The 21,086-nt window shown below is 47.9% G+C and overlaps 5 non-coding genes and 12 pseudogenes across 5 annotated transcripts; all 17 read left to right on the top strand.

The window, feature by feature from the left end:
• Nucleotides 1–215: 215 nt before the first annotated feature.
• Nucleotides 216–335, top strand: LOC130129413 (5S ribosomal RNA). The gene has a single exon (XR_008812020.1). It is a non-coding gene; the product is annotated as a 5S ribosomal RNA (ribosomal RNA).
• A 702-nt stretch (nt 336–1,037) lies between these two features.
• On the top strand, nt 1,038–1,157 carry LOC130129244 (5S ribosomal RNA; annotated as a pseudogene).
• Nucleotides 1,158–1,856: 699 nt separating this feature from the next.
• On the top strand, nt 1,857–1,976 carry LOC130129221 (5S ribosomal RNA; annotated as a pseudogene).
• Nucleotides 1,977–2,678: 702 nt separating this feature from the next.
• LOC130129268 (5S ribosomal RNA) lies at nt 2,679–2,798 on the top strand (annotated as a pseudogene).
• Nucleotides 2,799–3,610: 812 nt separating this feature from the next.
• Nucleotides 3,611–3,730, top strand: LOC130129452 (5S ribosomal RNA). Its single transcript, XR_008812056.1, has one exon. It is a non-coding gene; the product is annotated as a 5S ribosomal RNA (ribosomal RNA).
• A 703-nt stretch (nt 3,731–4,433) lies between these two features.
• LOC130129364 (5S ribosomal RNA) lies at nt 4,434–4,543 on the top strand (annotated as a pseudogene).
• A 702-nt stretch (nt 4,544–5,245) lies between these two features.
• Nucleotides 5,246–5,365, top strand: LOC130129302 (5S ribosomal RNA). The gene has a single exon (XR_008812003.1). It is a non-coding gene; the product is annotated as a 5S ribosomal RNA (ribosomal RNA).
• Nucleotides 5,366–6,068: 703 nt separating this feature from the next.
• Nucleotides 6,069–6,188, top strand: LOC130129278 (5S ribosomal RNA; annotated as a pseudogene).
• Nucleotides 6,189–6,895: 707 nt separating this feature from the next.
• Nucleotides 6,896–7,015, top strand: LOC130129283 (5S ribosomal RNA; annotated as a pseudogene).
• Nucleotides 7,016–7,720: 705 nt separating this feature from the next.
• LOC130129282 (5S ribosomal RNA) lies at nt 7,721–7,840 on the top strand (annotated as a pseudogene).
• Nucleotides 7,841–9,351: 1,511 nt separating this feature from the next.
• Nucleotides 9,352–9,471, top strand: LOC130129289 (5S ribosomal RNA; annotated as a pseudogene).
• A 705-nt stretch (nt 9,472–10,176) lies between these two features.
• LOC130129325 (5S ribosomal RNA) lies at nt 10,177–10,286 on the top strand (annotated as a pseudogene).
• Nucleotides 10,287–10,885: 599 nt separating this feature from the next.
• Nucleotides 10,886–11,005, top strand: LOC130129303 (5S ribosomal RNA; annotated as a pseudogene).
• A 703-nt stretch (nt 11,006–11,708) lies between these two features.
• On the top strand, nt 11,709–11,818 carry LOC130129369 (5S ribosomal RNA; annotated as a pseudogene).
• An 863-nt stretch (nt 11,819–12,681) lies between these two features.
• Nucleotides 12,682–12,791, top strand: LOC130129405 (5S ribosomal RNA; annotated as a pseudogene).
• A 7,298-nt stretch (nt 12,792–20,089) lies between these two features.
• LOC130129261 (5S ribosomal RNA) lies at nt 20,090–20,209 on the top strand. The gene has a single exon (XR_008811999.1). It is a non-coding gene; the product is annotated as a 5S ribosomal RNA (ribosomal RNA).
• Nucleotides 20,210–20,914: 705 nt separating this feature from the next.
• On the top strand, nt 20,915–21,034 carry LOC130129248 (5S ribosomal RNA). Its single transcript, XR_008811998.1, has one exon. It is a non-coding gene; the product is annotated as a 5S ribosomal RNA (ribosomal RNA).
• The last annotated feature ends 52 nt before the right edge of the window (nt 21,035–21,086 follow it).

The following is a 21,086-nucleotide window of genomic DNA, read 5'->3' as shown; positions in this document are numbered from 1 at the left end:
TTACCTGGTTGTCCCGTCTGCTTTTGGGTTCGTTCCTGATACGTGACACTTTAAGTCATATTTTTAAATTACAAACGTGACTCCTTGGACAGCAAAAGCGATAGGATGTGATGGAGTTTGTCATAAGATGAAAGTGGTGAAACAAGCTGCCAACAGAAAGAAGAAGGTCGGCGGCCAAATCATCTATGAAAAAGCTGCAAGACTCAAGCTCGACGGCTTACGGCCATACCAGCCTGATAACAGCCGATCTCGTCCGATCTCGGAAGCTAAAGCAAGATCGGGCCTGGTTAGTACCTGGATGGGAGACCGCCTGGGAATACCAGGTGCTGTAAGCCTTTTATTCCGCCCTACGATCATCTCAAAGTACTTTAATTTTCTTTTACTGAATTCCAATTGAAAAATCTGACGTATAGGTGAAACCAGACAAACATTTGGGTCAGAAACCAGTAAAAAGTCTTCTCAATGGCTGTATCTTAGTTAGCTTTATGTCACAGCCTCTCGCCCTCGACATCAAAGCGTTCGCGGTCACAGCCTCTCGCCCTTGACATCAAAGCGTTTGCCCCTGACACCTGCTGACCCCCCCTGTCACAGCCTCTCTCCCTGGACTTGCCTTGACATCTAAGCGTTCGCTGTCACAGCCTCTCGTCCTTGACATCAACGCGATCTTCACCCTTAAAAAGCCTCCACTGTGGTCCAGTCTTGGCTGGAACGTCGCCTTTCATGGACTTCTGCCTGCTTGCCTGCCTGCTTGCCTACCTGCCACTGAGCCGACTCCTGCTCTACCCGTGAGATCGGTTACTTCAATAAAGACTTGATTCTCCCTTACCTGGTTGTCCCGTCTGCTTTTGGGTTCGCTCCTGATACGTGACACTTTAAGTCATATTTTTACATTACAAACGTGACTTCTTCGACAGCAAAAGCGATAGGATGTGATGGAGTTTGTCATAAGATGAAAGTGGGGAAACAAGCTGCCAACAGAGAGAAGAAGGTCGGCGGCCAAATCATCTATGAAAAAGCTGCAAGACTCAAGCTCGACGGCTTACGGCCATACCAGCCTGATAACGCCCGATCTCGTCCGATCTCGGAAGCTAAAGCAAGGTCGGGCCTGGTTAGTACCTGGATCGGAGACCGCCTGGGAATACCAGGTGCTGTAAGCCTTTTATTCCGCCCTACGATCATCTCAAAGTACTTTGATTTTCTTTTACTGAATTCCAATTGAAAAATCTGACGTATAGGTGAAACCAGACAAACATTTGGGTCAGAAACCAGTAAAAAGTTTTCTCAATGGCTGTATCTTAGTTAGCTTTATGTCACAGCCTCTCGCCCTCGACATCAAAGCGTTCGCGGTCACAGCCTCTCGCCCTTGACATCAAAGCGTTTGCCCCTGACACCTGCTGACCCCCCCTGTCAGAGCCTCTCTCCCTGGACTTGCCTTGACAACTAAGCGTTCGCTGTCACAGCCTCTCGCCCTTGACATCAACGCGATCATCACCCTTAAAAAGCCTCCACTATGGTCCAGTCTTGGCTGGAACGTCGCCTTTCATGGACTTCTGCCTGCCTGCCTGCTTGCCTACCTGCCACTGAGCCGACTCCTGCTCTACCCGTGAGATCGGTTACTTCAATAAAAAGTTGATTCTTCCCTTACCTGGTTGTGCCGTCTGCTTTTGGGTTCGCTCCTGATACGTGACACTTTAAGTCATATTTTTACATTACAAACGTGACTTCTTGGACAGCAAAAGCGATAGGATGTGATGGAGTTTGTCATAAGATGAAAGTGGTGAAACAAGCTGACAACAGAAACAAGAAGGTCGGCGGCCAACTCATCTATGAAAAAGCTGCAAGACTCAAGCTTGACGGCTTACGGCCATACCAGCCTGATATCGCCCGATCTCGTCCGATCTCGGAGGCTAAAGCAAGGTCGGGCCTGGTTAGTACCTGGATGGGAGACCGCCTGGGAATACCAGGTGCTGTAAGCCTTTTATTCCGCCCTACGATCATATCAAAGTACTTTGATTTTCTTTTACTGAATTCCAATTGAAAAATCTGACGTATAGGTGAAACCAGACAAACATTTGGGTCAGAAACCAGTAAAAAGTCTTCTCAATGGCTCTATCTTAGTTAGCTTTATGTCACAGCCTCTCGCCCTCGACATCAAAGCGTTCGCGGTCACAGCCTCTCGCCCTTGACATCAAAGCGTTTGCCCCTGACACCTGCTGACCCCCCCTGTCACAGCCTCTCTCCCTGGACTTGCCTTGACATCTAAGCGTTCGCTGTCACAGCCTCTCGCCCTTGACATCAACGCGATCATCACCCTTAAAAAGCCTCCACTGTGGTCCAGTCTTGGCTGGAACGTCGCCTTTCATGGACTTCTGCCTGCTTGCCTGCCTGCTTGCCTACCTGCCACTGAGCCGACTCCTGCTCTACCCGTGAGATCGGTTACTTCAATAACGACTTGATTCTCCCTTACCTGGTTGTCCCGTCTGCTTTTGGGTTCGTTCCTGATACGTGACACTTTAAGTCATATTTTTAAATTACAAACGTGACTCCTTGGACAGCAAAAGCGATAGGATGTGATGGAGTTTGTCATAAGATGAAAGTGGGGAAACAAGCTGCCAACAGAAAGAAGAAGGTCGGCGGCCAAATCATCTATGAAAAAGCTGCAAGACTCAAGCTCGGCGGCTTACGGCCATACCAGCCTGATAACGCCCGATCTCGTCCCATCTCGGAAGCTAAAGCAAGGTCGGGCCTGGTTAGTACCTGGATGGGAGACCGCCTGGGAATACCAGGTGCTGTAAGCCTTTTATTCCGCCCTACGATCATCTCAAAGTACTTTGATTTTCTTTTACTGAATTCCAATTGAAAAATCTGACGTATAGGTGAAACCAGACAAACATTTGTGTCAGAAACCAGTAAAAAGTCTTCTCAGTTTCTGTATCTTAGTTAGCTTTATGTCACAGCCTCTCGCCCTCGACATCAAAGCGTTTGCGGTCACAGCCTCTCGCCCTTGACATCAAAGCGTTTGCCCCTGACACCTGCTGACCCCCCCCCCCCCTGTCACAGCCTCTCTCCCTGGACTTGCCTTGACATCAAAGCGTTCGCGGTCACAGCCTCTCGCCCTTGACATCAAAGCGTTTGCCCCTGACACCTGCTGACCACCCCTGTCACAGCCTCTCTCCCTGGACTTGCCTTGACAACTAAGCGTTCGCTGTCACAGCCTCTCGCCCTTGACATCAACGCGATCATCACCCTTAAAAAGCCTCCACTATGGTCCAGTCTTGGCTGGAACGTCGCCTTTCATGGACTTCTGCCTGCTTGCCTGCCTGCTTGCCTACCTGCCGCTGAGCCGACTCCTGCTCTACCCGTGAGATCGGTTACTTCAATAAAGACTTGATTCTCCCTTACCTGGTTGTCCCGTCTGCTTTTGGGTTCGTTCCTGAAACGTGACACTTTAAGTCATACTTTTAAATTACAAACGTGACTCCTTGGACAGCAAAAGCGATAGGATGTGATGGAGTTTGTCATAAGATGAAAGTGGGGAAACAAGCTGCCAACAGAAAGAAGGTCGGCGGCCAAATCATCTATGAAAAAGCTGCAAGACTCAAGTTCGACGGCTTACAGCCACACCAGCCTGATAACGCCCGATCTCGTCCGATCTCGGAAGCTAAAGCAAGGTCGGGCCTGGTTAGTACCTGGATGGGAGACCGCCTGGGAATACCAGGTGCTGTAAGCCTTTTATTCCGCCCTACGATCATCTCAAAGTACTTTGATTTTCTTTTACTGAATTCCAATTGAAAAATCTGACGTATAGGTGAAACCAGACAAACATTTGGGTCAGAAACCAGTAAAAAGTCTTCTCAATGGCTGTATCTTAGTTAGCTTTATGTCACAGCCTCTCGCCCTCGACATCAAAGCGTTCGCGGTCACAGCCTCTCGCCCTTGACATCAAAGCGTTTGCCCCTGACACCTGCTGACCCCCCCTGTCAGAGCCTCTCTCCCTGGACTTGCCTTGACAACTAAGCGTTCGCTGTCACAGCCTCTCGCCCTTGACATCAACGCGATCATCACCCTTAAAAAGCCTCCACTATGGTCCAGTCTTGGCTGGAACGTCGCCTTTCATGGACTTCTGCCTGCTTGCCTGCCTGCTTGCCTACCTGCCGCTGAGCCGACTCCTGCTCTACCCGTGAGATCGGTTACTTCAATAAAAAGTTGATTCTTCCCTTACCTGGTTGTGCCGTCTGCTTTTGGGTTCGCTCCTGATACGTGACACTTTAAGTCATATTTTTACATTACAAACGTGACTTCTTGGACAGCAAAAGCGATAGGATGTGATGGAGTTTGTCATAAGATGAAAGTGGTGAAACAAGCTGCCAACAGAAAGAAGAAGGTCGGCGGCCAACTCATCTATGAAAAAGCTGCAAGTCTCAAGCTTGACGGCTTACGGCCATACCAGCCTGATAACGTCCGATCTCGGAAGCTAAAGTAAGGTCGGGCCTGGTTAGTACCTGGATGGGAGACCGCCTGGGAATACCAGGTGCTGTAAGCCTTTTATTCCGCCCTACGATCATCTCAAAGTACTTTGATTTTCTTTTACTGAATTCCAATTGAAAAATCTGACGTATAGGTGAAACCAGACAAACATTTGGGTCAGAAACCAGTAAAAAGTCTTCTCAATGGCTGTATCTTAGTTAGCTTTATGTCACAGCCTCTCGCCCTCGACATCAAAGCGTTCGCGGTCACAGCCTCTCGCCCTTGACATCAAAGCGTTTGCCCCTGACACCTGCTGACCCCCCCTGTCACAGCCTCTCTCCCTGGACTTGCCTTGACATCTAAGCGTTCGCTGTCACAGCCTCTCGCCCTTGACATTATCGCGATCATCACCCTTAAAAAGCCTCCACTGTGGTCCAGTCTTGGCTGGAACGTCGCCTTTCATGGACTTCTGCCTGCCTGCCTGCCTGCTTGCCTACCTGCCACTGAGCCGACTCCTGCTCTACCCGTGAGATCGGTTACTTCAATAAAGACTTGGTTCTCCCTTACCTGGTTGTCCCGTCTGCTTTTGGGTTCGTTCCTGATACGTGACACTTTAAGTCATATTTTTAAATTACAAACGTGACTCCTTGGACAGCAAAAGCGATAGGATGTGATGGAGTTTGTCATAAGATGAAAGTGGTGAAACAAGCTGCCAACAGAAAGAAGAAGGTCGGCGGCCAAATCATCTATGAAAAAGCTGCAAGACTCAAGCTCGACGGCTTACGGCCATACCAGCCTGATAACGCCCGATCTCGTCCGATCTCGGAAGCTAAAGCAAGATCGGGCCTGGTTAGTACCTGGATGGGAGACCGCCTGGGAATACCAGGTGCTGTAAGCCTTTTATTCCGCCCTAAGATCATCTCAAAGTACTTTGATTTTCTTTTACTGAATTCCAATTGAAAAATCTGACGTATAGGTGAAACCAGACAAACATTTGGGTCAGAAACCAGTAAAAAGTCTTCTCAATGGCTGTATCTTAGTTAGCTTTATGTCACAGCCTCTCGCCCTCGACATCAAAGCGTTCGCGGTCACAGCCTCTCGCCCTTGACATCAAAGCGTTTGCCCCTGACACCTGCTGACCCCCCCTGTCACAGCCTCTCTCCCTGGACTTGCCTTGACAACTAAGCGTTCGCTGTCACAGCCTCTCGCCCTTGACATCAACGCGATCATCACCCTTAAAAAGCCTCCACTGTGGTCCAGTCTTGGCTGGAACGTCGCCTTTCATGGACTCCTGCCTGCTTGCCTGCCTGCTTGCCTACCTGCCACTGAGCCGACTCCTGCTCTACCCGTGAGATCGGTTACTTCAATAAAAAGTTGATTCTTCCCTTACCTGGTTGTGCCGTCTGCTTTTGGGTTCGCTCCTGATACGTGACACTTTAAGTCATATTTTTACATTACAAACGTGACTTCTTGGACAGCAAAAGCGATAGGATGTGATGGAGTTTGTCATAAGATGAAAGTGGTGAAACAAGCTGACAACAGAAAGAAGAAGGTCGGCGGCAAACTCATCTATGAAAAAGCTGCAAGACTCAAGCTTGACGGCTTACGGCCATACCAGCCTGATAACGCCCGATCTGGTCCGATCTCGGAAGCTAAAATAAGGTCGGGCCCGGTTAGTACCTGGATGGGAGACCGCCTGGGAATACCAGGTGCTGTAAGCCTTTTATTCCGCCCTACGATCATCTCAAAGTACTTTGATTTTCTTTTACTGAATTCCAATTGAAAAATCTGACGTATAGGTGAAACCAGACAAACATTTGTGTCAGAAACCAGTAAAAAGCCTTCTCAATTTCTGTATCTTAGTTAGCTTTATGTCACAGCCTCTCGCCCTCGACATCAAAGCGTTCGCGGTCACAGCCTCTCGCCCTTGACATCAAAGCGTTTGCCCCTGACACCTTCTGACCCCTCCTGTCACAGCCTCTCTCCCTGGACTTGCCTTGACATCAAAGCGTTCGCTGTCAAAGCCTCTCGCCCTTGACATCAACGCGATCATCACCCTTAAAAAGCCTCCACTGTGGTCCAGTCTTGGCTGGAACGTCGCCTTTCATGGACTTCTGCCTGCCTGCCTGCCTGCCTGCTTGCCTACCTGCCACTGAGCCGACTCCTGCTCTACCCGTGAGATCGGTTACTTCAATGAATAGTTGATTCTTCCCTTACCTGGTTGTGCCGTCTGCTTTTGGGTTCGTTCCTGATACGTGACACTTCAAGTCATATTTTTACATTACAAACGTGACTTCTTGGACAGCAAAAGCGATAGGATGTGATGGAGTTTGTCATAAGATGAAAGTGGTGAAACAAGCTGACAACAGAAAGAAGAAGGTCGGCGGCAAACTCATCTATGAAAAAGCTGCAAGACTCAAGCTTGACGGCTTACGGCCATACCAGCCTGATAACGCCCGATCTCGTCCGATCTCGGAAGCTAAAGTAAGGTCGGGCCCGGTTAGTACCTGGATGGGAGACCGCCTGGGCATACCAGGTACTGTAAGCCTTTTATTCCGCCCTACGATCATCTCAAAGTACTTTGATTTTCTTTTACTGAATTCCAATTGAAAAATCTGACGTATAGGTGAAACCAGACAAACATTTGTGTCAGAAACCAGTAAAAAGTCTTCTCAATGGCTGTATCTTAGTAAGCTTTATGTCACAGCCTCTCGCCCTCGACATCAAAGCGTTCGCGGTCACAGCCTCTCGCCCTTGACATCAAAGCGTTTGCCCCTGACACCTGCTGACCCCCCCCCCGTCAGAGCCTCTCTCCCTTGACTTGCCTTGACAACTAAGCGTTCGCTGTCACAGCCTCTCGCCCTTGACATCAACGCGATCATCACCCTTAAAAAGCCTCCACTATGGTCCAGTCTTGGCTGGAACGTCGCCTTTCATGGACTTCTGCCTGCCTGCCTGCCTGCTTGCCTACCTGCCACTGAGCCGACTCCTGCTCTACCCGTGAGATCGGTTACTTCAATAAAAAGTTGGTTCTTCCCTTACCTGGTTGTGCCGTCTGCTTTTGGGTTCGTTCCTGATACGTGACACTTTAAGTCATATTTTTCCATTACAAACGTGACTTCTTGGACAGCAAAAGCGATAGGATGTGATGGAGTTTGTCATAAGATGAAAGTGGTGAAACAAGCTGACAACAGAAAGAAGAAGGTCGGCGGCCAAATCATCTATGAAAAAGCTGCAAGACTCAAGCTCGACGGCTTACGGCCATACCAGCCTGATAACGCCCGATCTCGTCCGATCTCGGAAGCTAAAGCAAGGTCGGGCCTGGTTAGTACCTGGATGGGAGACCGCCTGGGAATACCAGGAAATGTAAGCCTTTTATTCCGCCCTACGATCATCTCAAAGTACTTTGATTTTCTTTTACTGAATTCCAATTGAAAAATCTGACGTATAGGTGAAACCAGACAAACATTTGTGTCAGAAACCAGTAAAAAGTCTTCTCAATGGCTGTATCTTAGTAAGCTTTATGTCACAGCCTCTCGCCCTCGACATCAAAGCGTTCGCGGTCACAGCCTCTCGCCCTTGACATCAAAGCGTTTGCCCCTGACACCTGCTGACCCCCCCTGTCACAGCCTCTCTCCCTGGACTTGCCTTGACATCTAAGCGTTCGCTGTCACAGCCTCTCGTCCTTGACATCAACGCGATCATCACCCTTAAAAAGCCTCCACTATGGTCCAGTCTTGGCTAGAACGTCGCCTTTCATGGACTTCTGCCTGCCTGCCTGCTTGCCTACCTGCCACTGAGCCGACTCCTGCTCTACCCGTGAGATCGGTTACTTCAATGAATAGTTGATTCTTCCCTTACCTGGTTGTGCCGTCTGCTTTTGGGTTCGTTCGTGATACGTGACACTTTAAGTCATATTTTTACATTACAGACGTGACTTCTTGGACAGCAAAAGCGATAGGATGTGATGGAGTTTGTCATAAGATGAAAGTGGTGAAACAAGCTGACAACAGAAAGAAGAAGGTCGGCGGCCAACTCATCTATTAAAAAACTGCAAGGCTCCAGTTCGACGGCTTACGGCCATACCAGCCTGATAACGTCCGATCTCGGAAGCTAAAGCAAGGTCGGAACGGTTAGTACCTGGATGGGAGACCGCATGGGAATACCAGGTGCTGTAAGCCTTTTATTCCGCCTTACGATCATCTCAAAGTACTTTGATTTTCTTTTACTGAATTCCAATTGAAAAATCTGACGTATAGGTGAAACCAGACAAACATTTGTGTCAGAAACCAGTAAAAAGTCTTCTCAATTTCTGTATCTTAGTTAGCTTTATGTCACAGCCTCTCGCCCTCGACATCAAAGCGTTCGCGGTCACAGCCTCTCGCCCTTGACATCAAAGCGTTTGCCCCTGACACCTGCTGACCCCCCCTGTCACAGACTCTCTCCCTGGACTTGCCTTGACATCTAAGCGTTTGCTGTCACAGCCTCTCGTCCTTGACATCAACGCGATCATCACCCTTAAAAAGCCTCCACTATGGTCCAGTCTTGGCTGGAACGTCGCCTTTCATGGACTTCTGCCTGCCTGCCTGCCTGCTTGCCTACCTGCCACTGAGCTGACTCCTGCTCTACCCGTTAGATCGGTTACTTCAATGAATAGTTGATTCTTCCCTTACCTGGTTGTGCCGTCTGCTTTTGGGTTCGTTCCTGATACGTGACACTTTAAGTCATATTTTTACATTACAGACGTGACTTCTTGGACAGCAAAAGCGATAGGATGTGATGGAGTTTGTCATAAGATGAAAGTGGTGAAACAAGCTGACAACAGAAAGAAGAAGGTCGGCGGCCAACTCATCTATTAAAAAACTGCAAGGCTCCAGCTCGACGGCTTACGGCCATACCAGCCTGATAACGCCCGATCTCGTCCGATCTCGGAAGCTAAAGCAAGGTCGCGTCTGGTTAGTACCTGGATGGGAGACCGTCTGGGAATACCAGGTGCTGTAAGCCTTTTATTCCGCCCTACGATCATCTCAAAGTACTTTGATTTTCTTTTACTGAATTCCAATTGAAAAATCTGACGTATAGGTGAAACCAGACAAACCTTTAGGTCAGAAACCAGTAAAAAGTCTTCTCAATGGCTGTATCTTAGTTAGCTTTATGTCACAGCCTCTCGCCCTCGACATCAAAGCGTTCGCGGTCACAGCCTCTCGCCCTTGACATCAAAGCGTTTGCCCCTGACACCTGCTGACCCCCCCCCTGTCAGAGCCTCTCTCCCTTGACTTGCCTTGACAACTAAGCGTTCGCTGTCACAGCCTCTCGCCCTTGACATCAACGCGATCATCACCCTTAAAAAGCCTCCACTATGGTCCAGTCTTGGCTGGAACGTCGCCTTTCATGGACTTCTGCCTGCCTGCCTGCCTGCTTGCCTACCTGCCACTGAGCCGACTCCTGCTCTACCCGTGAGATCGGTTACTTCAATAAAAAGTTGGTTCTTCCCTTACCTGGTTGTGCCGTCTGCTTTTGGGTTCGTTCCTGATACGTGACACTTTAAGTCATATTTTTACATCACAAACGTGACTTCTTGGACAGCAAAAGCGATAGGATGTGATGGAGTTTGTCATAAGATGAAAGTGGTGAAACAAGCTGACAACAGAAAGAAGAAGGTCGGCGGCCAACTCATCTATGAAAAAGCTGCAAGACCCAAGCTCGACAGCTTACGGCCATACCAGCCTGATAACGCCCGATCTCGGAAGCCAAAGCAAGGTCGGGCCTGGTTAGTACCTGGATGGGAGACCGCCTGGGAATACCAGGTGCTGTAAGCCTTTTATTCCGCCCTACGATCATCTCAAAGTACTTTGATTTTCTTTTACTGAATTCCAATTGAAAAATCTGAAGTATAGGTGAAACCAGACAAACATTTGTGTCAGAATCCAGTAAAAAGTCTTCTCAATTTCTGTATCTTAGTTAGCTTTATGTCACAGCCTCTCGCCCTCGACATCAAAGCGTTCGCGGTCACAGCCTCTCGCCCTTGACATCAGCGCGATCATCACCCTTAAAAAGCCTCCACTGTGGCCCAGTCTTGGCTGGAACGTCGCCTTTCATGGACTTCTGCCTGCCTGCCTGCCTGCCTGCTTGCCTACCTGCCACTGAGCCGACTCCTGCTCTACCCGTGAGATCGGTTACTTCAATAAAGACTTGATTCTCCCTTACCTGGTTGTCCCGTCTGCTTTTGGGTTCGTCCCTGATACGTGACACTTTAAGTCATATTTTTAAATTACAAACGTGACTCCTTGGACAGCAAAAGCGATAGGATATGATGGAGTTTGTCATAAGATCAAAGTGTGGAAACAAGCTGCCAACAGAAAGAAGAAGGTCGGCGGCCAACTCATCTATGAAAAAGCTGCAAGACTCCAGCTCGACGGCTTACGGCCATACCAGCCGGATAACGCCCGATCTCGTCCGATCTCGGAAGCTAAAGCAAGGTCGGGTCTGGTTAGTACCTGGATAGGAGACCGCCTGGGAATACCTGGTGCTGTAAGCCTTTTATTCCGCCCTACGATCATCTCAAAGTACTTTGATTTTCTTTTACTGAATTCCATGTGAAAAATCTGATGTATAGGTGAAACCAGACAAACATTTGTGTCAGAAACCAGTAAAAAGTCTTCCCAATTTCTGTATCTTAGTTAGCTTTATGTCACAGCCTCTCGCCCTCGACATCAAAGCGTTCGCGGTCACAGCCTCTCGCCCTAGACATCAAAGCGTTTGTCCCTTACGCCTGCTGACCCCCCCTGTCACAGCCTCTCTCCCTGGACTTGCCTTGACATCTAAGCGTTCGCTGTCACAGCCTCTCGCCCTTGACATCAACGCGATCATCACCCTTAAAAAGCCTCCACTTTGGTCCAGTCTTGGCTGGAACGTCGCTTTTCGTGGACTTCTGCCTGCCTGCCTGCCTGCTTGCCTACCTGCCACTGAGCCGACTCCTGCTCTACCCGTGAGATCGGTTACTTCAATAAAAAGTTGATTCTTCCCTTACCTGGTTGTGCCGGCTGCTTTTGGGTTCGTTCCTGATACGTGACACTTTAAGTCATATTTTTACATTACAAACGTGACTCCTTGGACAGCAAAAGCGATAGGATGTGATGGAGTTTGTCATAGGATGAAAGTGGTGAAACAAGCTGACAACAGAAAGAAGAAGGTCGGCGGCCAACTCATCTATGAAAAAGCTGCAAGACTCAAGCTCGACGGCTTACGGCCATACCAGCCTGATAACGCCCGATCTCGGAAGCTAAAGCAAGGTCGGGCCTGGTTAGTACCTAGATGGGAGACCCCCTGGGAATACCATGTGCTGTAAGCCATTTATTCCGCCCTACGATCATCTCAAAGTACTTTGATTTTCTTTTACTGAATTCCAATTGAAAAATCTGACGTATAGGTGAAACCAGACAAACATTTGTGTCAGAAACCAGTAAAAAGTCTTCTCAATTTCTGTATCTTAGTTAGCTTTATGTCACAGCCTCTCGCCCTCGACATCAACGCGTTCGCGGTCACAGCCCCTCGCCCTTGACATCAAAGCGTTTGCCCCTGACACCTGCTGACCCCCCCTGTCACAGCCTCTCTCCCTGGACTTGCCTTGACATCAAAGCGTTCGCTGTCACAGCCTCTCGCCCTTGACATCAAAGCGTTTGCCCCTGACGACCCCCCATGTCACAGCCTCTCTCCCTGGACTTGCCTTGACATCAAAGCGTTCACTGTCACAGCCTCTCGCCCTTGACATCAAAGCGTACGCCCCTGACACCATCTGGCCATCAAAGCAGTCAGCCGCTCTCCTTTGACATCAACGCGATCATCACCCTTAAAAAGCCTCCACTGTGGTCCAGTCTTGGCTGGAACGTCGCCTTTCATGGACTTCTGCCTGCCTGCCTGCCTGCTTGCCTACCTACCACTGAGCCGACTCCTGCTCTACCCGTGAGATCGGTTACTTCAATAAAGACTTGATTCCCCCTTACCTGGTTGTCCCGTCTGCTTTTGGGTTCGTTCCTGATACGTGACACTTTAAGTCATATTTTTAAATTACAAACGTGACTCCTTGGACAGCAAAAGCGATAGGATGTGATGGAGTTTGTCATAAGATGAAAGTGGGGAAACAAGCTGACAACAGAAAGAAGAAGGTCGGCGGCCAACTCATCTATGAAAAAGCTGCAAGACTCATGCTCGACGGCTTACGGCCATACCAGCCTGATAACGCCCGATCTCGGAAGCTAAAGTAAGGTCCGGCCTGGTTAGTACCTGGATGGGAAACCGCCTGGGAATACCAGGTGCTGTAAGCCTTTTATTCCGCCCTACGATCATCTCAAAGTACTTTGATTTTCTTTTACTGAATTCCAATTGAAAAATCTGAAGTATAGGTGAAACCAGACAAACATTTGTGTCACAATCCAGTAAAAAGTCTTCTCAATTTCTGTATCTTAGTTAGCTTTATGTCACAGCCTCTCGCCCTCGACATCAAAGCGTTCGCGGTCACAGCCTCTCGCCCTTGACATCAGCGCGATCATCACCCTTAAAAAGCCTCCACTGTGGCCCAGTCTTGGCTGGAACGTCGCCTTTCATGGACTTCTGCCTGCCTGCTTGCCTGCTTGCCTACCTGCCACTGAGCCGACTCCTGCTCTACCCGTGAGATCGGTTACTTCAATAAAGACTTGATTCTCCCTTACCTGGTTGTCCCGTCTGCTTTTGGGTTCGTCCCTGATACGTGACTCTTTAAGTCATATTTTTACATTACAAACGTGACTCCTTGGACAGCAAAAGCGATAGGATGTGATGGAGTTTGTCATAAGATCAAAGTGTGGAAACAAGCTGCCAACAGAAAGAAGAAGGTCGGCGGCCAACTCATCTATGAAAGAGCTGCAAGGCTCCAGCTCGACGGCTTACGGCCATACCAGCCTGATAACTTCCGGGTTGGCGTGGTGGCGGCGGAGCGGACGAAAAAGACATTAAATCGACGGGGAAACGAGAGCAGTCTCTGAAAATCACGTTTCTAACTCCCCCCCAGCAGCTTTCTGCTGCACGGGGGAAACTTTTGTGGCTTTAGAAGCACGAAAATGGCACAGACGGCAAGGACACTCGGACCGGACAAGACTTACGACGACGGGCAGACGGACAAACAAAATGGAGGTATAGCGGCGGAAACAAAGAAGCCCCAGCAGGACGCGAATCCGACTGAGGCAGAAAGCGTGATGGAGAAGGGGGAGAGAGGAGAATTTGTGGTGGTGGAGAGTCGAGCGGAGAAACGAAAAGAGAGACGAGGTGGAGGGGCCACAGCAATGGGGTTGGTGAAAGAGACGGCGGTCGCAGCGGAAGCGGCGGGGAGGGAGGGGGAAGGGAGAGAGATGGACAGAGACCTGGTGGTTAATGTGGACGTGGAGGGAGAAGACAAAATCTCCATGATGGAGCTTCTGCGTGCGGTTGACAACACGTGTGGGAGAGTATTGGGCTGCAGGTCGAAAAGCGACAAGCGATGGGAGCTCACGATGAGTAACCCGAAAGGGAAAACAAGACTGCTGGACGGCTTCAAGATTAGAAACTCCAGAGTGGTGGCATCGGAAGTTACGAGGGACACCAGGATCGTCTCCTTTTTGAACCTTCCCCTGTATGTCACAGACAATCAAATTGTTACTAAACTGAAGCAGTGGGGCGTGGAGCCGGTGTCTCCTATCAAGCGGAGGAAGTGGGCCGGGACGGACGTTTTTGACGGGACGAGATTCCTCAAAGTCCGTTTCAATGAAAATGTCTCCTCTTTACCTTACAGCACCAAATTTGAGACGCTGGAAGGGATTGAATACTTCAGAGTGCTGCACGATAATCAATCTAAAGTTTGCAGGCTGTGCCTCCAGCCCGGACACATCCTACGGGAGTGCCCGGAGTTCAAGTGCTTCAAGTGCGGGGAGATCGGACACTACGCACGAGAATGCGCAGCCATGCCTGGAGCAGATCCCAAAGAGGAGACAGAGAGAGACACCGGCGAGGGAGTGGAGGACGGGGCAGAAGAGACGGAGACAGGAAATCATCCTGATGGCATTGCGACTGATGGCGAAGCAGAGGGGCCCCAGTCAGCTGCACGCCATGAGATGGAGGAGGAGAGCGAGGTCGAGGAGGAAGAGGAGGAGGAGGAGAAAAGAGGAAGCGGCGGTTTGACTGCGGCCTCTGAGAGGGTGGGGAGGATGCCGACGAGCGTCTCCACTCTGGCGCACGGGTCGCTGAGGGGTCAGGCTGTAACAACATCAGGGGACAGGAGCCGCAGCAACCAGAGGGAGGGCAGTTCGGCCAGCCTTGCGTCCTTGCCTTGCGGGCAGCCGGGGCAGAGAGGGCCTCTACACGGGCAGGGGAGTGAGAGACGACAGCCGAACCCTAAGGCTTCGGAATGGGATGGAGTTAGTAAGGGGAGGGAAGAGGGAACAAGCAGAAAGGGCAAGACTAAGAGGGGTAAATAATAATGGACTGAAAAGGGTGTGCATCATGTTTTTTGTTTGGGGATTATTTTTCTCTGTCTTTCCCACTCACCATGGTCAAAATAGCATCATTCAACGTACGTGGACTACGTGACATGGACAAGTTCACTAAAGTCGTAAAAATGTGTGATGCAGAAATAATCTGTCTCCAAGAAACCCACTGGGACACTGACTGTGAAACTCAGTGCAAGAAAAGGTGGCCTGGATCCTACTTTTCAAGCCATGGGACTCAGCGGGCACGAGGAGTAAGCATCATGGTGAGTAGCCACATTGAGGCTGATGCCACTCTAATAGACAAAGACATTGGGGGGAGGTGGGTTAAAGTGGGCTTTGTTTTTGAAGACACTGTCTACAAATTACTGAACATTTATGCGCCCAACCACGAGGGGGACAGGTCTTCTTTCTTTCGAGAATTGAATATCATAGCTAAAGACTGTGACATCATAGTTGGGGATTTCAATGTCAAGATGAGCAGGCTTGACATTAGCGATAACGGTAGCTATAAACACGACTGTTCTAGAGCGGCCCTGAATCTGTTTATGGCCAAGAATAATTTCTGTGATTTATGGAGAACCAGAAATCCCATAACACGAGAGTACTCGAGAGTACAGCCACAAATGGACACTGTACGGCAAAGTCGGATTGATTTTTGTTTAGTCAAGAAACCGCAGATCGACCTTTTCGATACTGTGCGCTATTGTTTAAATTGCATTAGTGATCATGCCATCCTGCGTGTGGGAATGGGGGGTAAAAGGAGGGGGAGGGGGGGAGGCGTGTGGCACCTTAATGCTAGCCTGCTGAACAGAAGGGATTATGTTGAATGCATCTCTAAAGTGATCTCATTTGAATGTTCACAGCCTGAGTTTGGGGAAAATATCATAGAGGGGTGGGAGAAATTAAAAGTGAGAATTAAACAAAAAAGTATTCAGTTTGCGAAAAGATTGAACTTTAAAACTAGAGAAAAAGAAAGATCATTAAGAAATACAATTGCTAAATTAAATGCACAACCGGTTGTCAATGTTGAAAGGCTTGTGAATATTCAAAATGAAATAAATGAAATTGAAAGGATAAAATGTGAAGGTGCTATAGTGAGGAGCCGTGCTCAATATGCAGTAGAAGGGGAGAAAAGTACAGCTTTTTTCCTCAACTTGGAAAAAAGGAAACAAAATCAGTGTTATTTGCAAGAAATCAAAAATAAAGAAGGTAAAGTAGTGACCAATTTCGTAGACATTCTGGAAACAGTACAAACTTTTTATAGTGACTTGTTTAAAACTGAGAGTTCAGACATACAAGCTACAAATGACATATTGGAAGAGATGACTGCTAAATTAAATGATGAGGATAAATCAGCGTGTGAACAGGAAATAACTGAGGAAGATATAGAGTGTGCAATAAATCAAATGATGTCAAATAAAAGCCCAGGTAGTGATGGGTTGACGGCAAACTTCTATAAAGCTTTCTGCAACACGCTCAAACCAACACTACTGAAATTGTACAAAACAATGGAAAAAGAACAGAAGGTACCGGAGTCAATGACTCTAGGCTTGATCACTTTAATTTTTAAGAAAGGGGAGAAGGATGACCTAACAAATTATAGGCCCATTACTCTGTTGAACAATGACTACAAAATACTAATGAAAATATTGGCAAACAGAGTCAAACAAATATTACATACAATAATAGAAGCCACCCAGGCTTATAGTGTGCCAGGGAGAGAAGTCACTGACACAGTACGCACCATAAGAGATGTGGTGGAGTATTTAAAAGAGACAGATCAAGCAGGTGTCCTTCTGGCCATTGACTTCAATAAAGCCTTTGACCGAGTAGAGCATCAATTTATGTTTAATGTACTGGAGAAGGTAGGTTTTGGAGACAGATTTCTAACTTGGGTAAAATTATTATATAGCAAAGCTACAGGTAAGGTCAAATGCAACGGTGCAACCACTGATGCGTTTCCTCTGGGAAGGTCGGTCAGACAAGGCTGTCCACTATCCTCAATCCTGTACACAATAATAGCAGAGCCACTAGGAATTCTATTAAAACAAGACAAGGGTATTAGAGGTATTGAGTTACCAGGGGGAGGATCCTGTGTCGTCCAGCAATTTGCTGATGACACCACCCTAACAGTAAAGGACATGGCAAGCATAGAGAGAGCAATGGCAGCAATAAACATGTACGGTCGAGCCTCTGGCTCCCGCATAAATGTAGGTAAGTCAGAAATCATGTTCATTAACATGGCTGAGCCTCAGCAGGAGACCACACCTTTTAAAATACAAAGCAAGCATATAAAAATTCTAGGTACCTACATCGGTAAAGATGTAGTGGCAGCTCGTGATCTGTCATGGACGGAAATTATTAGTAAAATAGAAAAATGTCTAAATTATTGGAAACTGAGAGACCTAAAACTCAAAGGTAGAGTAGTGGTTCTAAACAACTTAATATTGTCAAAACTAAACTATACATTAGCAGTTATAGAACTACCCTTATGGGTATTAAACAGAATAAATGAAATTATAACCAATTTTTTGTGGAGGGCAAAAGTAAGTAAAATAGCACGAAAAACATTAATAAGTAAGTACAGAGAGGGAGGACTTCAATTAGTAGATATAGAAAGCAAAAAAAGGGCGTTCAGGATCAAAACTGTGCAAAAATATCTGTGTGACTCCACAGCCCACGGCTGGAAAAGCCTGATGGCTTACTTCATAAACAAGGTATTTCACATAGGCGATTTTGTGCTGCTGATGCAACTAAAGCGACCGATGATGGCGGGGCTTCCAGGTTTCTATAGAGAAGTCCTGTCCGCTCACGCGGAATTTCTAAAGCATATAGACTATGCATGTGACTCGGTAAACGTCATCAGAGAAATGCCAATCTTTCTAAATAAGAAAATTCAAAAGACAGGTAAGCTTCTATGTAATAATGACATGTTAACAGCAGGTTTGGTCCAGTTGAAGGACGTCATGTATGAACTGATGCCGGGTTTTCTCCCCCCCCAAGCCATATATGACAGTATAAAGGAGATAAACTATGAGGCCAAAATTACGGAGACAACAAGCTATTATAACGACTTAAAGGAAAGCATCCCAAAAGAATGGCGGACAACCATAGAGCGGAGAGTGGTACAGAACAGAGAGGGGAAGCTCCCAGCCATGTTGGTGGAGCAAGGAGGAGAGTGGAGGAGTATACACAGATTGACAAGCAAACAGATCTATGGAAAGTTTCTGGCACAGGCGTCGCAACGTCCGACCTCTCTGCCGTTCTGGGGCAAAGTTATGCCCAATTTGAATGTGGGACAAATCTGGGGACAATGGAGGGTGAGAGGGAACAGCATTGAGGCAGAAGACAATGACTACAAAATCCGACACAACAAAGTGTTCACTAACGTTATTCTGCACCAATTTGACAAGGGGGTCGGCAGGGAGTGCGACGTCTGTGGCCTGCTGCCTGAAACACTATTGCACATGTACCGCCACTGCTCGGAGCTGGCGAGCTTCTTTGAAACCCTGAAAAAGTGCTTAGTCAACAAACTGGGATTAATTTGGGACAGCGGGGATTCGTGGGATGTATTCTTTGTGTTTGGAGTGTGGGAGAAGAGCAGGGTGAAGAACGCAGCGCTGTGCAAATTCCTCTTAAGTCACGCCCGGTGGGCCGTCAAATCACGTCGGAACATTGCGCACTTTGAACGCAGAATCATCCCGGTTTGGAACATTTTCAAAAACATGGTCAAAAAACAAACACATTACAGACTGACGCACGGCGATGCGGACTTCACCCGGCTCTTCATCAGAGACAGCCATCTCCTCTCCCTCAACAGGAGGGGGGAGATTGTGTGGAACTGGTGAGGGAGGGAGGGAGGGGAGGAAAAAGTCTGAAATGATGTGAACGGAAAATGATGATTATTGGAAGTGTAAATATAAACAGAGTTAAAGACGCGTTACGGTTTTCTTTTAACTTTCTCTGTTATGTTTTATTGAAGTTAAGGGGAGGATGGGATCATTCTGTTTAATGTGGAATGTGTGTCATTTAAAATCTCAAAGTGGTGTTTTAATGTCACTTTCTTTTAAAAACACAGTCTAAGGTTTGTTCAAAAGGGCTGATTTGTTTCATTTTCTGTTCTGATTCCAAAGCGCTGATTTAAGTTGATGATTTGGAAAGCATGGCTTTATTTTATGTATAAAGAGAGACGGATACTATCTTGTGTAAGCGAAACAAAGTGTAAAACAAATGTAACAATGTGGAATTGATGGACAATACATGCAATCAAAAATGTATTTTTGTTCCCAAAAATATATTTTCATAATAAAAGACAAAAAAAAAAAAAATATCGCCCGATCTCGGAAGCTAAAGTAAGGTCGGGCCTGGTTAGTACCTGGATGGGAGACCGCCTGGGAATACCAGGTGCTGTAAGCCTTTTATTCCGCCCTACGATCATCTCAAAGTACTTTGATTTTCTTTTACTGAATTCCAATTGAAAAATCTGACGTATAGGTGAAACCAGACAAACATTTGGGTCAGAAACCAGTAAAAAGTCTTCTCAATGGCTGTATCTTAGTTAGCTTTATGTCACAGCCTCTCGCCCTCGACATCAAAGCGTTCGCGGTCACAGCCTCTCGCCCTTGACATCAAAGCGTTTGCCCCTGACACCTGCTGACCCCCCCTGTCACAGCCTCTCTCCCTGGACTTGCCTTGACATCAAAGCGTTCGCTGTCACAGCCTCTCGCCCTTGACATCAACGCGATCATCACCCTTAAAAAGCCTCCACTGTGGTCCAGTCTTGGCTGGAACGTCGCCTTTCATGGACTTCTGCCTGCCTGCCTGCCTGCCTGCCTGCTTGCCTACCTGCCACTGAGCCGACTCCTGCTCTACCCGTGAGATCGGTTACTTCAATAACGACTTGATTCTCCCTTACCTGGTTGTCCCGTCTGCTTTTGGGTTCGTTCCTGATACGTGACACTTTAAGTCATATTTTTAAATTACAAACGTGACTCCTTGGACAGCAAAAGCGATAGGATGTGATGGAGTTTGTCATAAGATGAAAGTGGGGAAACAAGCTGCCAACAGAAAGAAGAAGGTCGGCGGCGAAATCATCTATGAAAAAGCTGCAAGACTCAAGCTCGACGGCTTACGGCCATACCAGCCTGATAACGCCCGATCTCGTCCGATCTCGGAAGCTAAAGCAAGGTCGGGCCTGGTTAGTACCTGGATGGGAGACCGCCTGGGAATACCAGGTGCTGTAAGCCTTTTATTCCGCCCTACGATCATCTCAAAGTTCTTTGATTTTCTTTTACTGAATTCCAATTGAAAAATCTGACGTATAGGTGAAACCAGACAAACATTTGGGTCAGAAACCAGTAAAAAGTCTTCTCAATGGCTGTATCTTAGTTAGCTTTATGTCACAGCCTCTCGCCCTCGACATCAAAACGTTCGCGGTCACAGCCTCTCGCCCTTGACATCAAAGCGTTTGCCCCTGACACCTGCTGACCCCCCTGTCACAGCCTCTCTCACTGGACTTGCCTTGACATCTAAGCGTTCGCTGTCACAGCCTCTCGCCCTTGACATCAACGCGATCATCACCCTTAAAAAGCCTCCACTGTGGTCCAGTCTTGGCTGGAACATCGCCTTTCATGGACTTCTGCCTGCCTGCCTGCCTGCCTGCTTGCCTACCTGCCACTGAGCCGACTCCTGCTCTACCCGTGAGATCGGTTACTTCAATAACGACTTGATTCTCCCTTACCTGGTTGTCCCGTCTGCTTTTGGGTTCGTTCCTGATACGTGACACTTTAAGTCATATTTTTAAATTACAAACGTGACTCCTTGGACAGCAAAAGCGATAGGATGTGATGGAGTTTGTCATAAGATGAAAGTGGGGAAACAAGCTGCCAACAGAAACAAGAAGGTCGGCGGCCAAATCATCTATGAAAAAGCTGCAAGACTCAAGCTCGACGGCTTACGGCCATACCAGCCTGATAACGCCCGATCTCGTCCGATCTCGGAAGCTAAAGCAAGGTCGGGCCTGGTTAGTACCTGGATGGGAGACCGCCTGGGAATACCAGGTGCTGTAAGCCTTTTATTCCGCCCTACGATCATCTCAAAGTACTTTGATTTTCTTTTACTGAA

Source organism: Lampris incognitus, chromosome 18 (assembly GCF_029633865.1).
Source record: "Lampris incognitus isolate fLamInc1 chromosome 18, fLamInc1.hap2, whole genome shotgun sequence".
In the NCBI taxonomy this organism is placed as follows: domain Eukaryota; kingdom Metazoa; phylum Chordata; class Actinopteri; order Lampriformes; family Lampridae; genus Lampris; species Lampris incognitus.
This window is presented reverse-complemented; position numbering and strand designations above follow the sequence as displayed.